The sequence below is a fragment of the Echinops telfairi genome, unplaced genomic scaffold (genome assembly GCF_000313985.2).
Source record: "Echinops telfairi isolate 266 unplaced genomic scaffold, ASM31398v2 ScPeMD7_7467;HRSCAF=8505_1, whole genome shotgun sequence".
NCBI classification, from domain to species: Eukaryota; Metazoa; Chordata; class Mammalia; order Afrosoricida; family Tenrecidae; genus Echinops; species Echinops telfairi.
Window position 1 is genome coordinate 9974096 of NW_022111368.1, and position 11111 is coordinate 9985206.

At 44.4% G+C, this 11111-nt stretch overlaps 1 long non-coding RNA gene across 1 annotated transcript in view; it reads right to left on the reverse strand.

Moving 5' to 3' along the window:
* LOC123520940 overlaps positions 1-11111 on the reverse strand; it is a 41305-nt gene that overhangs the window by 15324 nt on the left and 14870 nt on the right. The gene's annotated exons all lie outside the window — the stretch shown is intronic.

Here is an 11111-nt window from a genome sequence, read left to right on the forward strand (position 1 = left end):
GAAACTGAGGCCTGGAAAGAACAGATAGAGGTTCCTGTCTTTCCTGTATCTGGAAAGAACAGATACGAATCCTAGCACTAGGTCCTAGGATTTAATACTCTTACCCTAGTCTTGGATGGTATTTCATCATCGACCTTCAAAGGATCCATTAATTTGATGATGTTTTCTTCACCATTGCCTGAGACGAAGATGAGAGAACTTCAGTAAAGACTCGGCCTTAAAATCTCAGTCCATGTGGGACTCACTCATGAACATGCTGGTGTTAAGTCATTTACAGGATCCTGACCTTAGAGTCTTTGTACTGATAGCTTTCTAATCATGAAAAATAACGAAATAATTGTAAGGAAGAATTTTGCAAACATCCCACTCTACAACCGATTATATATGCCAGCAAAGTACCCGCCAGACGTTTGTGAAATGTGCAGGGATTTCTTGGTGTCACTGAAGGAGATGCCTCTGTTAGATGAATGCATCGCACACCAAGCTGAGGAGTCCCTCGCGTCCCACAGCTCCCTGGCTTCCTAGGTCAGAAGCCTCCCAACACGCTGACCAGGAGGTGACACCCAACACACACTTAGAGAGTATCCTAAAGTGTCTCCAATGTCCAGCAAGCCTTTAAACACTGAAGCTGCTTGCACTGACACCATTGTCAAACAGCTAGAGGCATGGGTTGTTATTTGCCTCAGCCTAAAGTGAGCAACATTCATTTGCTAAACTAGAGTGAAGAGTTGAGATGTGGTGACTGATACCTAGCTAGGCTAAAAACTATGATCGCTCACAGGGCATAGGAATGAAGAAGACCCAACTTCTCTACCTAGCTAGGTGACCTTTTGTCCCTTCATCTGTCCCTTCACAGCCTTGGTTCTTAGTTTGTGTCGCAGGGCCAATAAAAGTGCCTTTCTCAAAAGGCTGCTGGGAGACTGCATGAGCTGCTTTCGGGCATAGAAGCTGTGTCTAGGACACAGTGAGTCCTCACTGAATCTTAGCTGCTGCTTAGTATTTTAGGATCACACGCACCCTGGCACAAGTACAGTCCTAATCTAGTTATGTGTGGTCACCCCACCTGCACCTTCACCCCAAGCAATCATCACTCAGTGCCACAATTATCACTGGGATGGGGGCCGGAAACAACTGTCTTTCATTGATCTGTTTTCCGTGGACTCTATGTCTCAATTCTAGGCAGGCAAACAGAGTTTTAGGTTCCTCTACAAGGAATTCCTCATAATGGGAATGTTTATTATGGAGTCAGAATATGTAGACGTAGACAAAGGACAAGAAAACTACTTGAAGTCTCTCTTCAGAATCTTATTAGAATTTGTATTTGGTGAGAGACAATGGACTCTCTTTCCCTATATAAGTACCAAAATCAAAGCTGAATCACTAATTTTCCCCTCTTGGTATGATTGTCTAAAATTATTTTATCAGAAGAAGTCTAATATTTGTAGTCACCTTTCTAATTTGCAAGGGAAACAGAAGCATACAGTTTACAGACAGCTCTTCTCACGTAACATCAAAGCAATTTTTCTTTTAAAAAATGTTAGCTTCTAAAATAGAAGATTAAATTAAAAAGGAGTGCCTACCAATAACAGACATGTGCAAGCACACAAGTGGTAAGACTATTCACTAAAGGACACTCACAAAGAGAGAGCCTCAGGTTTAGGGAACGTGACGCCTGCCCTTCGCTCAAATAAGCACTTCCCCTATCCAAGGGCTGGCCCTGAGCAGGCTGGTGAAGGCGAGTCATCACATTGGGGCCATCACCAAGTTTGGGGAAACTTGGGTGGGGGGGAAGCGTTGCCCATCTGAGCTAGCTACGGGGAAGACTGGCGTTCTTTTAAGTGGAAGATTCTGGAAACTGCTGACAGTATCTAGCCGTCCCGACCAGTACCCGGCACCACTGGCTGGATCCTCGCTCCTTTCCCGGCTGGTCCGGCGGCAGAGCGCGCGGCGGTGGGGCCCGGGGCGCAGAGTCCAGCGCGTTCCAGGGGACAGTGGCCGGCCCTCGCCCTGCCTGCTTGGTGCCATTCAGAAGTTCCCCCAGCGCTGAATCCCGCTGATGGGAGGACGAGGAGAAAGCGGGGCGAGAGGGCTGGGGAAGCTCCCCAGAGGCGCCTTTATCAAATGAACTCGGATAGGGTGCTTAGCTGATTTAAGTTTTGTTTTTCAAGAGTTGCATTTCCCTCCCCCCCAGAACTGGTGGAATGGTTGAATCGAGTGTGGCCTCGCTGCCCATATGCCATTCAGCTTCTGTCTGTCTTTTTGTTTACACTGGGAGTACAATAGAAAGTATAGTCTCTCCAATACATCATTTATAAGTGTATTCTACCTCTGAATGTACAGACAGAACTGGCTGCGTGTGAATAAGCTCTGTGAATATTGCCAAGACACTGTGCTTTGTTCAGCATTATCCTTCACAATAGATACCACACTTTGGAAGTAATTTTAAAAAGGGAATCAAAATAGTGGTACTTTTAGCCTTTGTTTCTTTTATACCACACTGCATTCTCTGTCGCTCATTCAACCGCTCCCATTATACTGACAAATTAAATAAACCACTCCATTGCTGAAAGAGGCTTGGGCAGGCAGGACTTCACTGCAGCCCTGGGAAGTCGAAATAAACACGTATGCCTTTTCTCCTAGCAATGGCAGTTAACTTGGAGTCCAGGATCAAGAAATTAAATTAAATTAGAATGGGGGGTTGGAGGTGCTGGAAGAATTTGAGCCGGCCAGCAGCACCCAAGAGCAGGCATCCGCCGCGGTGGCGGCCTGGAAGGTCCTGGACCAGGTAATGGACCACCGCTTTGAGGGCTACCGCTTTCAGAAGCTCAGAAAGTTCCTTCCGGCTGCAGGGCCCCTGGGGGCTGAACAGGGTAAGTTACAGAAGGCTCTAGCTTGGCTCTGACAGGGGCTGATTAGGGAGGGACAGGCTGGTGGAGAGGCAGAGTTGAGTCCCAGACTTTTTCTGAGAGATCCAGAAGTTTCCCCCTTTGCAAGCAGCTAGGCATCTCTTGGTGTGTGTCTTTTTAACGACATCATTTATTCATACATTTGTTGAACTGCTTACGAAAGAGTGAATAACTCCAGAGTCTGTCTCCCTGTCTTTCTCTCTCTCAGCTTGTCTCTCAAACTCGACTTTGCCATTTAAAAGGTTTTGATCCGTGTGATCACAATTTCCTTTTAAATTGAGGCAGGAGAGATGTAGCCAAGCGAGGGAAGGAAGATCCCCTTAGGCCCGCTTAGGGCTTGGGTCTTTTGAAGACCCCAGACGCACTGGATGTGCCAAATGCTGAACGGACTCTTCTAACTGTTGGCCTGGAAACACTGTTTTGTATTTCATGGGGAAAAAAAAAGGTTATTTTGTATTTGAGGAGGGAGATCATTGTTAAACTAATGTTGATGGTCGCCATGGGGCCGGTCCAAAAGGAAGCACCCACAGATTGGCTTGGCAATTCTGTGTTCACTGGAACTGCAGTGGTTAGAAATCTAGGGTTATAACTCATCTTAAGATTCTAAATCAAAATGCTCTCTCGAAAGTGACTCCCGGGTGGCCCCGAGGCAGCAGGGGGGGTGGGGGACAGTGTTGAAAATGCTATAAAATTAATCTTCTGGTGCCTACCCTCAGACCCCAGCTTCCTCTTGCCCCTTCCCCGCACCCCCACCGCCACCCAACGCTGCACAAAATGAGTGGCGTTGCTGCAGAAGATGGACCCGCGAGTATTTGTTGTCAGGGGACTTGGGAAGCAGCCCGATTTCCTTATGAAAACAGAACGCCAGTAAATGCCAGTTAAGGGAGATGGCTTTGAAGACTTCAGCCACCAGCTACGATGACCTCATTTAAAATGCAAGGAGGCTACGGCAGTGAGTGGAGAACTCTGTGTTCCAACAGAGATGTCCCCTGGCTTCTAAGTCAGAGAGCCCGGCAGGCAAAGGAAAATATTGAGCCAAAGTAGTTTGAACAGAACCATACGGGTTCATCTTTTATTACTAAAGAGAGACTTGAAAAAGCCCAGGTGAAATTTTCTTCCATTGTCTAGGAAAATTCTCTGTAATTTGCCCCAAGGGAAATCCAAGTGCCTTGTGGCTCAGGCCCCCCCACCCCCACCTCCTCTCTGTCCATCTCTCTCCCTCTCAGTAAATGTCTCTGGAGTCCCTGGAGAAAGGAGTGGGCTGTGTGGGGGAGGCTGAAGGTCAGGGTTGCCCACTGTGGCCTGACTTTTAAGCTAAAGAGGTTTTTATTCCTCTTGTTGCCATGTCAGGTCTAATTTGGCCGACATTATGCTAAAGGGGTGGGCCTGCTCCTGACCGGAGGGGGTTCAATGAGATTACAAGCTTTAGAGGCTGTCAGCAGCTACTGCTGCCTAGGGATGTTAAATTGCGATTTAATGGTCAGCTTTATCTGTATAGTATCAGTGGAAATCTGCTGTTTTCAGCAACTTAATTGGCACTGTGTTTGCAGGAGGTTTTCGGTGAGGTAGGAGAGCTGACCAGATTTTAATGCTGAATTTTTAAAAGATGACCCTGGCAGCATGTACGTGGGAATCTGGGGAGGTTTGCAGCCGCTGTGGTCCTGGTGGTTTCCTGGAGCACAGAACCCTTATGAATGGGCGGGCTGCTGAATTCTGCCCCAGCACACTCAAGTTTCTAAAAATATTCGTAGCGCCTGATGTAGCACTGTGTGCTTATTTATAGCGGGAATAAACAAAGAGTAACAGTTGTTATCACAACATATGTACTGTGTCTGATTTTCTAGGGGCCGTGTAAATGTGCAGATGAAGAGGCAGACAATTCCACACAAAATTGAGTGTGCTGTCCCCTCTCTGTTAACAGATGGAATCAGAGTGCTGGCTGTGTATTTTCTGGGGGGGATTACCGGTGACTAAGGCAGTGAAGTCCAACACCAAATAGAAAGTGTGTGTATGTGTGTGTGTGTGTGTGTGTGTGTGTGTGTGTGTGTAATCGGTGACAAGTTTGCTGGTTTGTCTCTGTCAAAGTCATGTAAGCAAAGGCTGGGCCACATGAAATTGTCAACATTTGATCATGTGTGACGTGCAAACCCATCAATTACATATGGCTTAATCCAATGTGTGTACCGTGAATGGGACATCAAGTCACAAATCATTTGGCTCTTCTAAAGCCTGCAGACACAGAAGGAAGTGGGTGCAGGCGCGCCTTTGGGGTTACCAGGAGGGGAGAGAGATGTTTGAAGGGAACTTGGACCCTCAGAGAGGAGCAGCTGGTGTGGAAGCCGAGAGGCTGATGCTGCCTGGTCGGAGGGTCCTGGCAGTGTCTGAGGGAGCACAGGGAGTGATGTTTAGAGGAGGGGTGAGGGTGGGAGAGACAAGTGTGGGATTGATTGTTGGAGAGGAAAAGAAGGAAGAAAGAAGGGAGAGAAAGTGTTTCAGCGGCAGACATCAGTATTGTCTATTCCCGAGTTAGGGGTCAGTCCGCAAAGTTCAGGATTAGTAAATTTAATATCCTGTCAAAATTCTCATGATAATGAATCCTGCCCGGCTGGGCTGGCACAGCAGCTCGGCACTGCAGCCAGCGAGATAGCACAGCTAATTTATGAGCACGAAATTGTGCTGCGCTGGCACGCGCAGGCTGGGCCCACAAAGCTCCACACAGGGGCGGTCTGCCCTGAGCTGGGGTGGGCGCCTCTGGAGCGTCCTCGGTGGGCTGCCATCTCTCAGCTCCGCGCCCCTGGCCGCCTCTGAAACAGCCCAGGACACTCACAGGGTGGGGGTGGACCGGAGGACCCACGCAGGGCCTGTGCCCTCTGAGCCCTAGCTTTTGCTGAGAAATCGTAGGGGGGTTAGGCGGGAGACATGCCTTTGAGAAAAATAGCGGTCTAAAACGATTTTATTCCGACCTGGGGGGACGTGTATCTAGTGTTTTTGCCCCAAAAGTGAAGGGTGGACACGAAAGTTCAAGAGGCAGATGGAGAGAGAGAGGTGAACAGAAGCGAGTGGAGCCATGGCTTCCGGGAATGTGGGGCGCTTGATAAGAAAGAAAGGAATCGCAGCTGCAGCCCGGCCCTTCGGGCAGGCAGGGCCGGGTGGTTCTGAAGCTGCGCGGGTAACGCAAGATATACTGCTCCTTGGCGAGTAACGTCAAAAAGGGAAAGTTCCTATGCACTCGTTCAAGGTTCTGCACCTCTCTAAGCAGCTGTCACATCCGTACATTATGGTACATTGAATCTGAATGAGGCTCTCCACATCAAAACCTTGCATCCATTATGATATCATCTCCTGCTCTAAGCTGTAATGCTTATTAATTCTGCACCCATACTCTCCCGGCTTCAGCAAATGTATTCCATCAGCCTAGCATTTAATTTAATTAGTACAGCTGGGCTCTCATTCTCCTTTCTGTGTCAGAGGTATTGTCAGCACGTTCTGCTGTAACACAATTACTGATTGCTTTTAGATAGGCAGAAATATGATTAGGGTATTGGGTGACTGTATCATAAGCCTTATTAGATTCATTTGAAATCTGGAGATAAATAGGAAACTTTTATTTGCAGTGTAATGAGATTATGCTTATTAGGCCAAGGCCTCACAACCTTTTGCAAAGAACATAGTGTAGCAGTAGGATTAGACTCTGGAACCACACTTTCTGCTCACAGCCTCCAAGCCTCTGCTCAGTGCCTTCGAGAATTAACCGTTGTTGCTCTGTATGCATTTAGGATTGTGGCTACTTTCATATCTTCTTGTCGATAAAGAACATGGATAGGCCTTCGGCTTCTCGATACAAGCTTGAAATGGGATTTTTTTTTAAATGTTTTGAAAATTCAGTGCATAGGCAAAAAGAAATTATTCTTTTATACGCATTCACTTGCTTTTTAAAGATGGTTGAATTTCTTAGGTGTAGTTTACAAAGATTGGCATGCACTGAATGCCTGTAAAATCTCTACCGTTCACGCTCTAAAATACAGATCACTGCTGTCTCCATTGGCATTTCTTGGATAGTCTCAAATTTCTTATATTTCTAGAGGGTGCCTGCCGATATTCTCTTTAACAGCGGCAGATAAATCATTTGTAAAGGGTGTGGAACTACCTTGAAGGAGTTAATAAGACTTAAGATAAATCTGCTGAAATAAAAAGAATTTAGAATGACAAGATAGTTAAACTGAGGTGGACTGTGTCAGATATGATGATTGGCTATAAAATATGGTGTTTTCTATTCAAGGAAATTATTATGGTTTTTCTGAATGTAAAATTTTATAATAATATAATCATCAACAACAAAGATTAAATGTATATGTGTACACTGTATACTACTTCATTAAACTGGGAATCTCTGCCCGCATCACACCCCCTTTCTACTCCATTTTTATCTGATAACTTATGTAACACTATTTGATTTAAGTAAACCCCACTATATTGTTTCCGTGAAGCTATTGATTTATTGTCCAGTGCAAGATCTACAAAGTAATGTTCTTTGAGGGTTAACTTACACAAAGTAAGGAACTTTTTTTTCCTTAGGTAAATGTGTGCTCATTTTCAAATATGTAACACGAAAAACCTCTTCTGACTCCTCAAAATGCACGCTGAAAGGAGTCGGGGCTGGCGTGAAACTCCTCCGTGTAAGCTGACAGGGGCAGGTTATCCTCAGTGGCTTCACATGTCAGCCCCAAATTTACCCATCATGGCAATGGCGCCTTCGGTTTTAACCTGGAGTTCAGATTTAATGAGCTTCTCCTTCAGTCCTCGAAGTTTCGTGTCACCCTTTCTTGCCAAATAATATAACAAACCCCTAGTGAGGTTCTTTGTTCTTTCCTCCAGATAGTCCATGACAAAGATTTGGTTCTGTTATTAGCAGGAATGTTTGGTGGCATCATTTGCATCTAGGCTTAAAGTCAACTGGTTCTGTTCATGTGTCAATAGGCTAACAACAACAACAAAAGAAGGTGAGGGTGTCTTGTGTTTGTTTGTTTGTTTGCTTGTTTGTTTCCCAAAAGGCACTAAGGAGATGGTACAAGGATTCTTGGTGACATAGTGGTTATTTATTGGGCTGCTAACTGCAAGATCAGCAGTTCAAAACCACCAGCCTCTCCATGGAAGAAAGATGAGGCTTTCAACACCCAGAAAGAGTTACAGTCTCAAAAAAAAAAAAAAAAGAGTTACAGTCTCAGAAACCCCCAGTGGCCGTTCTCTCCTGTTGTACAGGGCCTCTGTGAGTCGGAATTGACTCAATGACAGTGAGCTATCTTGTGGGGAGAAGTAGTTAACAGTTCTGGATTCCACTGCCACTGCTTAGTTAGCTGAATCCCACGGAGAGGAAATGTGATTCCAGAAGTATACGCGTGGAAGGAGGAGGCAGGCGTGTGATGGCTGAAAGGTACTCAGGATTTTTTTTTTAAATATAGAATTTGACATGGATAACTGTGAATTGTTAGGAAAAATAATTGATGCCTTTTGTAGGCGCTTTAGTTTCTTCTTCACTTTAAAGGAACAGATTATGTGTTACAGACGAATGTTGGGTACAGAAGAAAACCCATCAGCAACTCAAAGCTCAAAGATCATACTGAGACCCTTAAGCCAATGTCAAAAGGTGTATCTGTTTTAAGTTTAAATTCCACAGGTACAGATTTGCTGGCGGGGGGCGGAGTTCCTTTGTTTTTAATGATTTTCCTATTTTAACCGTTTTTGTGTGTGTTTTTTATTAGTCAGTCAATTCTTAGTTAGAGTACGCAGAGCCTGGAGGACTTCTGTGCTAGAGGGAGTCAGGGAGGACACGTGAAGAGATTAGCTATGTGGCCCTTCTTGGAAGACAGTTCTTACTTGAGGGATTTTTTTTGTGTGCTCTGTAAGGGTTATTAGTAAATTACCAGCGTGGTAGGATAAGCAGGTACCCATATATAATTGCCCAACAGAAGCATAAAGGGCACAACGAGATCCCGTCACAATGATCCTGAGAATGGGCATGAAGAAAGCACTAAACTAGACTGGAATAGGGAGAAATGAAAGGAGAGAAAAACATATCAGTAGTTGGTAACTCATGACATCCCCAACTCCTTCCCAGAAGCTTGTATGCTATTCTAGAAAACCCTCATTTATCTCTTCTCTGATTGGGTTCTCCCTCTGTTTCCTATCCAGTCTTGAAGGGGATGCCTCTCGAGGTACCACAAGTGCTCAGAATAGCAGTGCGATATAATCAGTAACCCTCTGGCAGAACTGGTGAAGGATCAACTCTTTGTTCTAACCCTGGGTCAATCACTGGACTGATCTCGCTGAATTTGGTTGCTTATCTGCCAAATGAATGGACTGGTTCTGATTCTTCACAGTCCTTCAGGCACTGGGACGGTTGATAACCATATGTAACTCATGGCAAGAGAAGAAATGATCAAGTCCCATATTTACTTTATTTTCTACTACCACTTAAAGAGGCTCTGTCTGTGGTTACCTGGAAGAAGTTACATGATGTCTAGGAATATGCTTTCTTCATTGTTGAAATGAAAAGATATTGACAGTTTCATTGCAGGAATATTGTTACGATTAAATGAGATTTTTTCCAAAGAGTGACCTAATATGATTTATATGATGATTTTGTCATTGTTGCTAGGTGATGTGGAATCGATTTCGATTCATAGTGACCCGATGTACAACAGAACAAAATTCTGCATGGTCTTGGGTCGTCTTCAAAATCATTGATAAGTAAGAGCTCATTGTTGCCAGCACTCTCACGCCATTTCATTGAGGGTTTTCTTCTGTTTCTCTGACCTGCCTATTTTATCAGGCACGATGTCCTTCTCGAGGGGCTGGTCCCTCCTGACAACGTATTCAAAACACATGAGACGTTCTCTCCAGCATAACTCCTAAGAGCATTCTGGCTGTACTTCCAAGAGATATTTGTTCATTCTTTGGCAGTTCCTGGCATTTTCTATATTTTCCACAAACAGTGTTCTTTAAGGATACCAATCCATCCTTATTCATTGCCCAGCTTTCACAGACATAGCAGGTGACTGGAAATAAGGTCAAGTTGGCCTTAGTCCCCAAAGTGACATCTCTGCTTTTTAAATCTTTAAAGAGGACGTTTGCAGCAGATTTTCTCCGTGCAGTACATTCTGTGATTTTGGATGGTTGCTTCTATAGGTATTGCTCGTGGAGCCAAGTAAATTGAAATCCTTACCAACTTCAGTCTTCTTCGGTTATCATGACATTTGCTTGTTGGTCCGCTTGTGAAGATTTGTGTTTCCTTTATGTTGAGATCTAATCCAGAACTAAGTGTTTCACTGCCTCTTTGCATTCAACAGGCAAGATTGTGTTATATGTGTATCAGATTGTTAATGGGTCTTTGTCTGATTGCTGCATTTTTTCCTTAGTACCGTCCGGCTTCTCCGTATATAGATTAAGCAAGCATGATGAGAGGAAACAACCCCGATTCATACCTGTCCTGATTTTAGGCTGCACAGTATCTCCTTATTTGTTCCAATGAACTGCCTCTTGGTCTATGCATGAGGTTCCACATGAGTCCAAATGAAGTGTTCTGGAATTCCCAATCTTCACAATGCCATCCATACTTGGCTGTCATTGGAGTTTGGTGTGTGTTTTCAGGGGTTGCATAGTCAGTAAAGCCCAGGCAAGCATTTTTCAGATGTTCTTTGATTTCATCCCAGATCCATTTGATATCAGCCATGATAACCCTCATTCCAGGTCCTCTTCTAAGTACTGCTAGGATTTCTGGCAGTATCAATGCATGACTACATCTGCCTTTGAATTACCTTCAGCAACATCTTACTTTTTATGATATTAATGATATTGTTTAATAAATTCTACATTCTCTTGGGAGTACCTTTCTCTGGAATGTGCATAGTCCTGGATCTCCTCCAATATGTCTTTCAATTTCCTTAGCATAGATTAGTGAGTGCTTCTAGCTTTACATTTGTTTGCTGAAATATCTTGATGGACAGTCTATCAGTCCAGGAACCTTGTTTTTCATCAGTGCCCCTCGTGAAATTTGGACTACTTCTTTTAATACCGTTGCTTCTTGATCACATGCTACCTCCTGAAATATTGAAACATTGACCAAATTTTGTCACATAATTCTTTTAAATAATTTATTTGTATTTGATCATTTTATTGGGAGCTCTTACAGATATCATATGGATCTTA